This window comes from Felis catus, chromosome A1 (genome assembly GCF_018350175.1).
Source record: "Felis catus isolate Fca126 chromosome A1, F.catus_Fca126_mat1.0, whole genome shotgun sequence".
Taxonomy (NCBI): Eukaryota; Metazoa; Chordata; class Mammalia; order Carnivora; family Felidae; genus Felis; species Felis catus.
The window spans coordinates 7,002,739-7,016,257 of record NC_058368.1 but is presented as its reverse complement, the minus strand read 5'-3'; positions in this window follow the sequence as shown (position 1 = coordinate 7,016,257).

The following is a 13,519-nucleotide window of genomic DNA, read 5'->3' as shown; positions in this document are numbered from 1 at the left end:
TCACCCTTGGCCAAACATTCCACAAACAGCACCTCTGTTGGTTCTCAACGTGACTCTACCTTCAGAGAAAAGAACGAAGCCTCCGAGGGGTTAAAGACTTTCCTGAAGCCACCCAGCAAGCAAGTGGCAGGGCCAAGATTCAGCCCAGATCCATTTGATTCCAAAATCCACGTCCTCCCCGCCCCAACTCCCGCATCACCCCATGTCAGTACAGGGGGAAATGTGGCAGGCGGTGCCAGCCTTAAATCTACACATTAAGAGAAGATTTAAGTACCATGCAGCCTGGGGCGCCTGGGTTGGTGAGCATCCTTCTCCTGATTTCGGCTCAGGTCATGATCTCACGATCCATGAGAACGAGCCCTGAGTCAGGCTCTGTGCCGACAGCACAGAGCCTGCTTGGGATTCACTCTCTCCCTCGCTGTCTGCTCCTTCCCACTTATGCACACCTGCGTGCATGCACCGTTTCTCTCTAAATAAATAAATACATAAGCAAAAAAGAAAAAGAAATCAGCCTTTACTCTTCCTGTTTAGGAGATGCAGCCCCCAGTTCATGAAAGAAAAGTCTTCTTCACCAAAGAATGCCGGCTTCCAAAGGTAGAAGAAATGATAGAATTGGGAAGCCACCATTTTGCAAGCCCCCATGAAATAATTGATTGGGGTAAGAGCGATCAACGATTGCCACAAGCACACGCCACAAGAAGGTTGTGGGACGTAGGATCTTCGGCCATTACCCGAGCGTCACCCCAGGGGTGACTTGCCAATTCCAAGAGAACCATTTACTTTCACAAAGGCGAGTGCTGGCAGTCGACGGCGCCACCAAGGGAGCAAACTCAGCATCCCCAGCAATGGCCTCCTGACAAGGATGCAGCAGGGAGTATCTAGTATCACCTGTGCAGTATTTTTTCCAGATGTGCTTAACCTGCATTTAACCAAGTCTTTAGACGCAACCTCCAGCGCACAGGAAATTCAATAGCCAGAATATGGAGGTAATGACACTACAAGGAAACAATTAGACATGTGGGATGTTTTACAAGACAAACTGGCCTAGTCTCTTCGGAAAATCAATAGCATAATGGAAAGCAGATCAATGCTTGCCTGGAACCAGGAGCAGAGAGGGTGTGACTGCAGAGGAACACCGTGGAGCTTCCTGGGTGATAGAAATCTGTGTCTTGTTTGGGATGATGGTTCCCTTGGCGTATACAATTGTTAAAACTAATGAACAGTATACTTACGGTGACTGAGTTTATTACACATAAGTTATACTTTGGTACAGTTGATTTTTAAAACCGAAACAAGTGATCAGCATCACACACAAAAGTGAAACCACTGGTCCATATTTAAATTGGCTAAAGAGCCACCCTAACCAGATATAATGAGAGAAGCTTGGTTAGATCCGAGCTTGGAAAAAAGGGACAACTCAGAAAGATATTTGGGGGATAATGAGGGGAATTGAAACATAAACTAGATACTAAATTGTATTGAGAAATTTAAAAATTTTTTTCTTCCGGTTTATGGTAGGACAATGGTCTTATTGTTAGAAGATGCTTATTGAATTATTTAGGAGAGAAATGTCATGAGGTCTGTAAGCTTAATTCCTTTTAAGTTTATTTATTTATTTGGAGAAAGAGGGAGAGAACACAAGCGGGGGAGAGGGGCAGGAGAGAGAGGAGACAGAGATTATCAAACAGGCTCCGCACTGTCGGCACAGAGCCGGACGCGGGGCTCGATCCCACGAACCATGAGATCAGGACCTGAGCCGAAATCAGGAGCCGGACATTTAACCAACGGACACACCCAGACGCCCCTGTAGCTTAATTTCTATACTAAAAGATATATATGAATATGTGGAAAGACAAAGCAGGCATAGCAAAAAGTTATCAATGGTTTAATTCTGTAGAAAGAATTGACTGATGATGTGTTATGCTAGGCTTTCAACAATTTTGTACTTCTCAAATTTCTAATAATAAAAATATGGGAAACAGTGAATGCCACCCAAGTGGTGATGGCTCCTGTGGTTTGGGGTCAGTGTTCAGAAATCCCGGCATTTTGGTGAGATTATCTTTTACGTCAAGCAGCCACCCCTTTTCCATGGCTTCTTATTTATTTATTTATTTATAAATAAATAAATAATAAATAATGGAAGGAGATGGAAGGAGAGAGAGAATCCCAAGCAGGCCCTGCACCACCAGCACGGAGCGCAATGCAGGGCTCGAACTTGCAAACCGGGAGAGCGTGACCTGAGCCGAAACCAAGAGTCAGACGTTTAACCAACTGAGCCATGCAGGCGTCCCTCCATTGCTCCTTCCGAAGGAGAAAGGACTCTAGAGAACCCCCAGCAAGGCATTTATGTAGCACTCTGTGACCTGGAAGGACTTTGGGCTCCTCCCCAATCCTCCACTTCTCCCCATCACCATGCTTTGGGGGTGGATGATTCTGTCAATTGCTAGAGAGTATTTTTCCATAAGACTAAAACGAAAAGATAAATTCGCTCCTGGAATCTGTCCAAGAGAGAAGAGAGGCTAGAAAAATATGGGTCAGGAACAAACACACCGAGATTCTTCCTCCCCGAGGACCCTCGGGATGTTCCGCCTGAAGAACTACGGCCAGACAGATGCTCATTCCTATCATTTCCTCCTCAAATCTCGCATCATTTCTTCAGTGAGGCCTCCCTTGCTCCGCCCCGCCCCATTGGCTCCCAATGCCAAGTGCAAAACCCACAGCGCCTGCTTTGTTTGATTAGTTTGTACCTGTGCACCTGTTTTTGTCCTCTCGCTTTTGATCTTTCTTTTCTGAAGCCAGCAGAGAACCAGATTCTGTGAATTTCCTGATCCAATTTGCCTTCTGCTCCTTGGTATGTGATTGAGAATGTGGTGGAACTGTCCATGGTCACTGCGAGCGCTCACACAGGTGGCCTTACTTCTACCGTGTGATTTTTAGCTTTCTGTTTATCGTGCGTGTTTCATGTTTCTTTCTTCTCCTTTCCTACCTATCATTAACGTACTTTCTTTATTCTCTTATTTTCGTCTTCCCGTTTGAAAAATATATACTCGACTTCTATGACTGTAGCATTACCCTGAAGACTTCTAAGCGTGTGTAACTTAGCAAACGTCTCAAGTGAGTATCTCACTCCTTCCTCCTAGAGGGCAGGACAAGAACCTCATTAATCTTTCATGCTAATCATCATCAGTCACGCTGATGATGCACATTATTATTTCATTCCGACTTGTCATTAAAATCCCCCAAACCTGCTTTCTTGTGTGTTTTACCGCTAATGCTGATTTAGATTTCCCAACGCGTTGACTAGCTGCCTTGCTCATCCAGCTTTTTGTTTCCCCTTCGTCCCTTCGGGTCCAATTTTCTGGGGCTGGAAAACATCCTTCGGCAGTTCTTCCGGTGAGGTTTTGTGAGAGGAAAGTTCGCTAGGCCTCAGCGTCTGACGGTGTGTCGATTGCGCCTTAGCATCCCGGGCATAATTCACGGCTAAGAAATTCACTGGCATACGGTTCTTTCCCTCGGCGGTTTAAAGATGTCATTCCAGTGTCGGTGCTTTTCAGTCTTTCTAGAGGCTTTGAAGGTTCGGGCTGTGCTTTTGATGCCCTGTCGTTCTCTGCCTCGTCCGTGTGCGGACTTATTTGTATCTAAGACCCGGCGTGGCCCTTCGATCTAAATGCTCAGCTCTTCTTTTCTTTATTTTTCTTTTTATTGCTGTGGCTATATCTTGCAGTCAAGAGTGCCTAGACTATGAGAAATGCAGTAAGCACCCATGTGTCTACCACCAAATTAAGAGCTACACCTTTACCTGTGCCTTAGAAGCCCTTCTGTGCTTCTCCTGGATCGCACCCCTCTCCTCCCTCCAACAAGCAGCCATACACCTGAATTTTAAATCAGTACTTCCCTTGTTTTTCTCGAAGGCTCTGCCACAATCGGATGCGTGTCTACACAACATGTTTTGTTTTGTTTTGTTTTTAACTTTGCGTATTATTCTACTTTATATTACCGGAATCCTATATTCTCCATTCTTCGATGAGTTGCCTTTCTCATTCAACAGCATGCCCTTGAGATACATCCTTCTTAACGCATGCAGCTGTAGTTGGTTTATTCTAAACCAGGGTGTAGAATGCCATTGCGCAAACGTTCCAGAAAATAAATATGTATGGGGTGAACGGATACGTGAATAAATAAATATACTCTCACACCCTGCCCCATTTTTTGACAACTGAATTTTGCTCTGAACATCAATTTTGGTTCCGTCAATACTATTTGGTTTTTCCCAACCGTTGGCCCTATCACAACCTCTACATCATTCCCAGCCCAGTTTCTCAACTGGTATCTGACCCAGCTCCTCTCCACCTTAATAAATCTCTGGGGGTTATTTCACTTAAACTATAACTTACACTTAGGAAATCTAAATCTAAGTTACACTTGGGAAACCTTTTGTGATTAACCAACCAGTCAATTATTTTTTTAACGTTTTAAATTTTTATTTTTGAGACAGCACAAGCAGGGGAGGGGCGGGGGGGGGGGGAGGGACAGAGGATCTGAAGCAGGCTCTGCGCCGACAGCAGTGAGCCCCATGCGGGGTTCGAACTCATGAACCGTGAGATCCTGACCCGAGCCGAAGTTGGAGGCTCAGCCGACTGAGCCACCAGGTGCCCCAGTCAATTACTTTTAAAAGAAAAAAAGACTGTAAAGAACATGTAACTCGATACCTACCTAGTGAGACACTCCCCTCACCACACACACACACACACACACACACCCGGCAAATGAACAGCCAGCCACCTGCTAGAATGCATCGAGTATTAAGGAGCCCACGGCTTCATAAGGACACTCACTCCACTGGTAACTTTCACCTTGAAAGCTCTTCCTTCTACTCAGCTGAAACTCACTCCGGGAACCTCCCACCCTTGGAGGGTTAGTCTGCATTCTAGAGAGACACTCGAGAAATCTGTCTCCTTTTCACGGCCCTTCTGAAATGCCTGCAAGTTACAAGCAGGTGCCTTTTGTCCCCGCTCCCTCCATACGCCCTCCACCCAAGTTCTTCCCTTTTCCGTGGTCACAGTTGGCTTCTCCTTTTGTCATTTATTTACTATGATTTCTAGGTTTCTCTTAGTAGGCTGATCACTCTCCTCTGAGCTCCGTCCCATCTATCCATGTGATGGATGACATGATCTCAGGGAATGATTCCCCTGCCCCCAGAGATGTCTCACTACTTGAGTATTTGTAATCTGTACTAGTGCCTCACTACACTTGGTAGAATATTTTAGATGTAAACATGCACAAGAAACAGTAGAACACCGAGTAATTCCTCTGTAACCACACCTTGGACATCCTAGGTATATGCATATGGGGAAGAAACAAACATTAGAAAATCCTAAAGGTTCTATGCTGAGATGCTATGATGAAGTTCAGGCTTCTTGTTTAGGTAAGTTTGCATGAAATAATTGATCGTTTTGTGTGCTTTTATTTATGCATCTAACTCATTTTCGCACCGGAATTCCAGGCTTGTAATAGTCTGGGGCTACAATTAGTCGAACCCTAAAAGTTTTTCTTTCTGCTATAGTCTCTTAGACACCATATGTGAGGAATGTTTTTGTTAACAGCGATTAAAAACTATTCTAGTTTTTTCAGAGCAAGGGCGAGTTGACCATGCACCTATTGACCCATTTATCTCTAATTGTTAGTAATAGCAGCAGTAATAACATATAATAACACTTATAATAGCAGTAATAGCAGTAATAACATTATTTACACTTATACTGGGTAAGTTTGATCGTGATGAAATACAGAAACCCTTGAAGTGCACCATTGCCAGTGTTGGTGGTGTGCATTGTGTTGACAGTAGCTATCCTGAAAGTGAAGGAAAGGTTCCGGACAAGGACCAGTGTGAGCAGATCAAACCAGACGCTTTGAAGTCAATTGGACATTGGAGGCATTTGGCAGAGTCGAAATTGAGGAATGGCTCAATTAACCCATGCTCTGTTTAAAAACATATGCAGACAGGGGCGCCTGGGTGGCTCAGTCAGTTAAGCGCCCGACTTCGGCTCAGGTCATGATCTCACGATCCGTGACTTTGAGCCCCGCGTCGGGCTCTGCGCTGACAGCTCAGAGCCTGGAGCCTGCTTCCGATTCTGTGTCTCCCTCTCTCTCTCTGCTCCTCCCCCATTCATGCTCTGTCTCTCTCGGTCTCAAAAATAAATAAACATTTAAAAAATATATACAGACAATTGGGGCATCTGGGTGGCTCAGTCGGTTAAGCGTCCAACTTTGGCTCAGGTCATGATCTCACAGTTCGTGAGTTTGAGCCCCGTGTCAGGCTCTGTGCTGACGGCTCGGAGCCTGGAGCCTGCTTCGGATTCTGTGTCTCCCTCTCTCTCTCTGCCTCTCCCCTGCTCGTGCTCTGTCTCTCTCTGTCTCTCTCTGCTTGGGATTTCTCTCTCCCTCTCTCTCTGCCTCTCCTTGGCTTGCTTTCTTTGTCTCTGTCTTTGAAAAAAATAAATAAATAAACATAACATTGTTTTAAAAAAAACCAAAAACATTGAGGAAGAAAGAGAGAAAGAAAGAAAATTCTATTCATCCAAAGACACTACTAACAGAGTAAAAAGTGAATCTATATATTGGAAGAAGATAACTTGCAATACAGGCTCAACAGAGGACTCACATTTTGAATAGAAAAATAACTCCTTCAAACTGATATGAAAAAGAGAGACACTCCAACAGAACAAAGTGAACAAACGACTTGAACAGAAACTTGACGACAGAGGATATCCAAATGGCTGATCAACATATGAAAAGTACTCCACCTCATCAGTCAGCAGGAAAATGCAAATTGAAATGAGACTGTGACGCCATTTTACACCTGCCAAAAAAGCTCGAAGGAAAATACCAAGTCTTGCCAGGATTCAGAGCAACTACAACACCCACATGCTTCTGGTGGGGGGGTGTAAATTTGCAAGACCATTTTTGAAAACCGAACATAAACTGAATCAAAGCTGAACATATGTTTACTCTACAATCCGGCAATTCTGCCATTAGGTAGAGACGCAACTAAATGCATACACACCACATGCAGTGCTCCCTCAGTCAAAACCCCAGAAGCTCATTTTGTGGACGTCACGGACTAACTCTAACGTTTATATGGAGAGGCAAAAGGCCTAGAAGAGGCAACACGATGTTTAAGGAGAACAAGTCTGGAGCACTGACACAAGCTTCAAGAGCTACCGTAAGTAACTTCGCCAGAGTTAACTCAAAATGGACCAGACACCTAAATGTAAAATGCAAAACTGTATAACTCCCAGAAGAGAGCATAGGAGAGAATCTAGACGACCTCGGGTTTGGCAATGACTTTTTGTTCGTTTTATACGCGACACCGAAGGCGTAATCTGTGAAAACAATTGATAAGTTGAACCCTCCATTGCAATTAAAAACTTCTGCTCTATCAAAGACACTGTCAAGAGAATGAGAAAACAAGTCATAAACTCGGAGAAAATAATTGCAAAACACATATCTGATCAAGACCGGTATCTTAAATAGACAAAGAACTCTTAAAACCCAACGATAAGAAAACAAAAACCCCAATTTTAAAATGGGCGAAAGATCTGAACAGACACCTCACCAAAGAAGATATAATGATGACAAATAAACGTTAAAAAACAATCAACATCGTAAGTCAGTAGGGAGCTTGCAAATGAGAAAAAAATCAGGTGTCACCGCATACTATTAGAATGACTAAAATCCAAACGACCAAATACTGACAAGCATATAGAGCAACCAGAAATCTCACTTATTGCAAAATGGTGGGAATGTCAAATGGTACAGCCACTTTGGAAGACAGTTTGGAGATTTCTCATAAACCTAAATATGCCATACTATACGATCCAACAATTTGTACCCCTTGGTATTTACCCACAGGAGTTGAAAACTTATGTCCACACAAAAACCTGCACACATACTGTGGTAGGGTCCCCTCCTTATGGAGAGGGGGGAAAAGAGACAAAGAGAAAAAGAAAAACAAAAAACAAAAAACAAACCAACCTCAAGGTAACCTGGCTATGCGCCTACGTGACCACATCCCTCGTGACTTTGTAACATGAGACCACTTAATCAGACTACATATTTGTGTGTGTTACCATATATGGAAGATAAAGAAATAGAAAACGGATTACAAAAACTATGCCACGTGATGTTCGGCGCTCAGTTCTTTGGGTATGAACCCAACTGAGCCGTGCCAGCACCAATAAGGTTGCTCTCTCGAAAGAAAAACCTCAACATCATGACTCTCTGTGCGAGAATCCTGCTACAATGTTTACGGCAGCTTTATAGCCGAAACTTGGAAGCAACCAAGATTTCCTTCAGTGAGTGAATGGATACACAAACGGTGGCGCATCTCACAATGGAATATTACGCAGCAGTGGAAAGAAAACAGCTATCAAGCCATGAAAAGACAGGAGGGAAACTTAAATGCATATTACTAAGCGAAAGAAACCAATTCTACATGCTGGATTCCAACTACATGTATGATATTTTGCGAAAGGCGAAACTATAGAGACAGTAACAAGATTGGTGGTTGCCAGGAGTTAGGAGGGAGGGAGAGAGGGACGGATGAACAGGCAGAGCACAGGGGATCTTCCAAGGTAAGGAAACTATGCTGTGTGATCCTGTAATGGTGGACATATGTCATTATACATTTGCTAAAACCCATAGAATGCACAACAAAAATGGCAGTCGGTGAAGTGTCCAACTTCAGCTCAGGTCATGATCTCACGGTTCGTGGGTTTGAGCCCCGCATCCGGCTCCGTGTTGACAGCTCAGAGCCTGGAGCCTGTTTCCGATTCTGTGTCTCCCTCTCTCTCTGCCCCTCCCCCGTTCATGCTCTGTCTCTCTCTGTCCCAAAAATAAATAAACGTTGAAAAAGAAAAATAAAGTCAACTGAAACATTGTTTTAGTAGAAGAACCTGTAACGTTTCACAGATGGACAGTATCCTCACCCCAAGATTGGGTTGGAGAATCATCCTAAATTAGCCTTATCCTCATGGAAAACCCCCCAACACTACCGTAAAATGCAACTTGATGTGAGTGATAAATGAGAAAAGACAGAACCTCTTGTCCAGCCTGCATTTAAGATGAACAATGAATGATAAAAACGACCATTTGGAACAATAACATGGGAAATGGTTTTGCTAAGGAAAATCTTGGGCAGAGCAGCTGATCTGACAACAAGAACTGTTGTTATGTGATCTTGCTATTAGGTTCTCATTCATTTCAAAGTCTATTACCATTTTCTCTCTCTCTCTCTCTCTCTCTCTCTCTCTCTCTCTCTCTCTGTGCAAGATGTTTACAAGTGTTCCAATAGCAACAAAGAGTTCTTTAATCCTAATCCAAATGGGACACACTTGTACCACCTTGAGACTTCATTCCATTGTTGCTTGTAACTATCTTCTCGCGGTTCCTGAGTTCGAGTCCCGCATCGGGCTCTGTGCCGACAGCTTGGAGCCTGGAGCCTGCTTCGGATTCTGTGTCTTCTCCTCTCTCTGCCCCTCCCCTGCTCACACTCTGTCTCTCAAAAATGAATAAATGTAAAAAAAAAAAAGGTATATTATAAATAACTTTTTTTAATGTTTTTATTTTTGAGACAGAGAGAGACAGAACGTGAGCGGGGGAGGGGCAGAGAGTGAGGGAGACAAGGAATCCGAAGCAGGCTCCAGGCCCCGAGCTGTCAGCACAGAGCCCGACATGGGGCTCGAACTCAAACCGCGAGATCATGACCTGTGTGGAAGTCGGACGCTCAACCAACTGAGCCACCCAGGTGCCCCTAAAAGTTACTTATGATTTAGGGCTAAGTATAACCAAACTCTCACAAATAATTTGATGATACATTCCAACTATTATCTGGATCTTCTTTGCCCAGGCTTGGTTTTCCCTGATGAATGGCTAGAACTCATCTTTCCTTGTCATCTAGGATCTTCCAGTGCCCACAACTTGTCCCCAGCTCTTGTGAATTTCCTAACCAGCGGATCCCACTGCAGCCAAAATGACCCTTCGTTTAATGCACGTATGATCTGGGGCGCCTGGGTGGCTCAGTCGGTTAAGCGTCCGACGTCAGCTCAGGAGCTGATTTGGGGAAGACAAATGATCTTTTGGGGAAGCTAGGGTATGGTAGGAATTGGACTGTCCTTTATTCCTACACCAAAGCAAGGGTCCCTTGACTCGAGGAGTCCGGGGTGGGGGCGAGTAGTGTTGCAGACCAGGCCTCAGGGCAGGTGGCTGGGCCCCGAGGGGAAACGCTGACAGGCACAGCAATCTTCAGGAAGAGGGTGTTCCCAGCCCAGCACAGAGACCGCAGGGACCCGGCAGGCCCACTGTCCACAACCACGACATCTCAGCAGTAACCAGCCAGGACCTGTCCCTGGTGATCAGACAGCCCCACCCATAGCTCCCTTGTACCCTCTCTCACTGGTGGGCAAAACAGCACCGGGCCCTGTTACTGGGAGATAGCCATTCGGTGTGTTTTAAATGAGTGAAGGTAGAGAAACACCACAACAGTGACTTTTTATCATGGATGCTTTGCCCCCAGATTACCTTAAACTTCTTTCTCTCCGCTGATACAGAAACACAACGTATCTCTTAAGAAAGGCAGACTTGGGGCGCCTGGGTGGCGCAGTCGGTTGGGCGTCCGACTTCGGCTCAGGTCACGATCTTGTGGTCCGTGGGTTCGAGCCCCGCGTCGGGCTCTGGGCTGACGGCTCAGAGCCTGGAGCCTGTTTCCGATTCTGTGTCTCCCTCTCTCTCTCTGACCCTCCCCCATTCATGTTCTGTCTCTCTCTGTCTCAAAAATAAATAAACGTTAAAACAAAAAACAAAGCGCTTTCCTCACACGCACACGAGAGATACGTGACCTTATTTACCTGGGCTCTGGTCCCTTTGGTGGGGTCAGCAAAGGGGGCTGGGGCGGAGAAGTAGGTGTCCCATTTACAGGACAATTCTGCCTGAAATGTGTGCGAAGCACGGGCGGGGGATGGGCTAAGTGGGGAAGGGGCATTAAGGAATCTACTCCTGAAATCGTTGTTGCACGATATGCTAACTAATTTGGATGTAAATTCAAAAATTAAAATTAAAAAAAAAAAAGAAAAAAGGAAAAAGAAATCCCACTTCCACCTGAAAGAAAGAAGGAAAGAAAGAAAGAAAAAGAAATGTGTGCAAAGCACCAGGTACACTCAGCGACTTTCACACACTCTTTTCCCCCCTCCTCCCCTGCCCTCCGTGCTTGTGCGATCACTTAAGGCAATTAGCCCAGCACCCAGAAGGTCACAGTGAGTGCAGTCAGATGGAAACCCCATCCGGGCCATTCCGTTCCCACAAGGGGCCTGTGATCCACTGTCCTTGCAGGGGAGGTGCCCAGCCTGGCTTGAGGAACTCAGGCATTGGCTCCTTCCAGGCTCCTGCTTCCCACTGAGCACAAAACGGAGCGCTGTAGCCTGCGGCCTGGGCTCTCAGGCCCTGCCCGGCACGTAGGCAAGGTTTCCCCTTCCTTAGGAGGCCTGGGGGCATCCCGGGGTTGGGGGGGGGGGCGGCCTGGGTGGCCCAGTCGGTTAGGCCTCCAACTCTTAATCTTGGCTCGGGTCGTGATCTCACGGTTGGTGAGTTCGAGCCCCACGTCGGGCTCTGTGCTGACCGCTCGGAGCCTGGAGTCTGCTGCCCGTTCTGTGTCTCCCTCTCTCTCTCTGCCCCTCCCCAGCCCCGGCTCAGTCTCTCTCTATCTCAAGAAATAAATATGAAAACATTTTCATACATAACTTATAATAATATAGAAATATATTTTTATAAAAGTATAAATATCAATGTAAAAAAGTAAACATTAAGAAAATAAAAAATTTGAAACAAGAGCAGGAGGCCTGTGCCTCACCAGCACATTATATTTCTACACAAGTCCCCGGGGGCCTCGCTTATCCCCTCAGTGGAGAAACAGTGACGTCAGAAGACAGTCCAGGGAGGTCTTCCTCTGAAGGGGCAAAGCACAGACAGCGGTCCTTCCCAGCCCTCTTGGCAGGAGAGCGATCCTCCCCACCACTCAGGCATTTCTTCTGGAATCTTCCGGGCTGGGAAAGACTCAGCAGTGTCCCTCAAGCAGGGTCATTGAGAAGCCACAGGGCTTCTCTGAAAGGCCAGCCTCTAAGCTCTCAGGAACAGGGGGGCGCCTTCCTTAGGCAGAGACAGCCACTGGCTGTCCAATGCCCACCCTCCCGTTCTCCCTTAGTGACAGACCTCCAGTATCACGAGGGGTGTCCCTACACCCAGAGAAGAGACGACGTTTCCCGGGCCTCCCCTGCAGCTGGGAGTGACCATGTGACGAAGCGCACGTGTTGGGTTGGACTTCTAGAAAGGTGAATTAACGAAAGCTAGGCCACCTGGGATGCTCCTTCCTGCCTCCTGGAACTTAGATGGCTGGCGCTCCAGCAGCCATCCTGGACCACGAGGTTGACCTGGAGGACAAGGGCGACACACACGAGAAAAGCTGAGTGGGAAGTACGGAGTTCCTACGTACCCTCTTCTCCTCCCCACCCCCCCCCCCCCCGCCCCACCACAGTTTCCCTTATTATTAACATCTCGCACTAGGGTGGTACATTTGTTACCCATCAATGAACCAATACTGATGCATTATTATTAACGAAGGTCCCTCATCAGGGGTCACTATGTTGTACATGCTGTAGGTTTCGACAATGATAATGACAGGTGTCCACCGGTATAATACCAAACAGAAGAGTTTCACAGCCCTGAAACTGTCTGGTACACCCCCTGTTCATCCCTCCCTTCCCTGAAGGTCTTCTTACTGTCTCCATAGTTCTGCCTTTTCCAGAATGCCACGTGCTGGGAAGCACACAGTACGCAGTCTTCTTAGCAACTTGCACATCGGTTTCATCCGTGTCTTTTTATGGCTCGATAGCTCGCTTTGTGTTATTGCTGAAGACTGCCCTGCTGTCTGGACGGCCCCCGGTTTAATTTGGGGTCTTCCTTAATTTTATTCATTCACCTACTGAAGGATGTCTGGGCCGTACCTGCCCCTCTAGGCTGCTGGCCTTCTCTGCAAATGTCAGCCTCGGTCCTGTGTCGGGCCAGCCGGGAAGTGTTCAGCTCAGTTCTCCTCTCCTACAGGGTGAGGAAGGGTGAGGGTGAGGGTCTGTCGGTACCACTGCAGGCGACAGTGGGAGGTGTTGGGAGATGAGGAAGGTAGGAGAGTAGGCACACACACACACACACACACACACACACACACACACACACGGGTTCCTGTGTCTGTGATGCTGTTGGCCTCACCACCTGTCAGCTGCTATGTTGCCCTTCAACATGATTTTCAACGTTGCAGCCTCCAGCCTTTCTCTCCTGCACCCACGGCCTTCGCTGCGACGAGACCATACTTAGCAAGGAAGAGGCGTTACAATCCCTTTTTCTTTTCTGCTGTGCTTGGAGCACATGTGGGGTGATACTTTATCTTACATGATTTTGCTCCCTTTTTCCCGGTCAT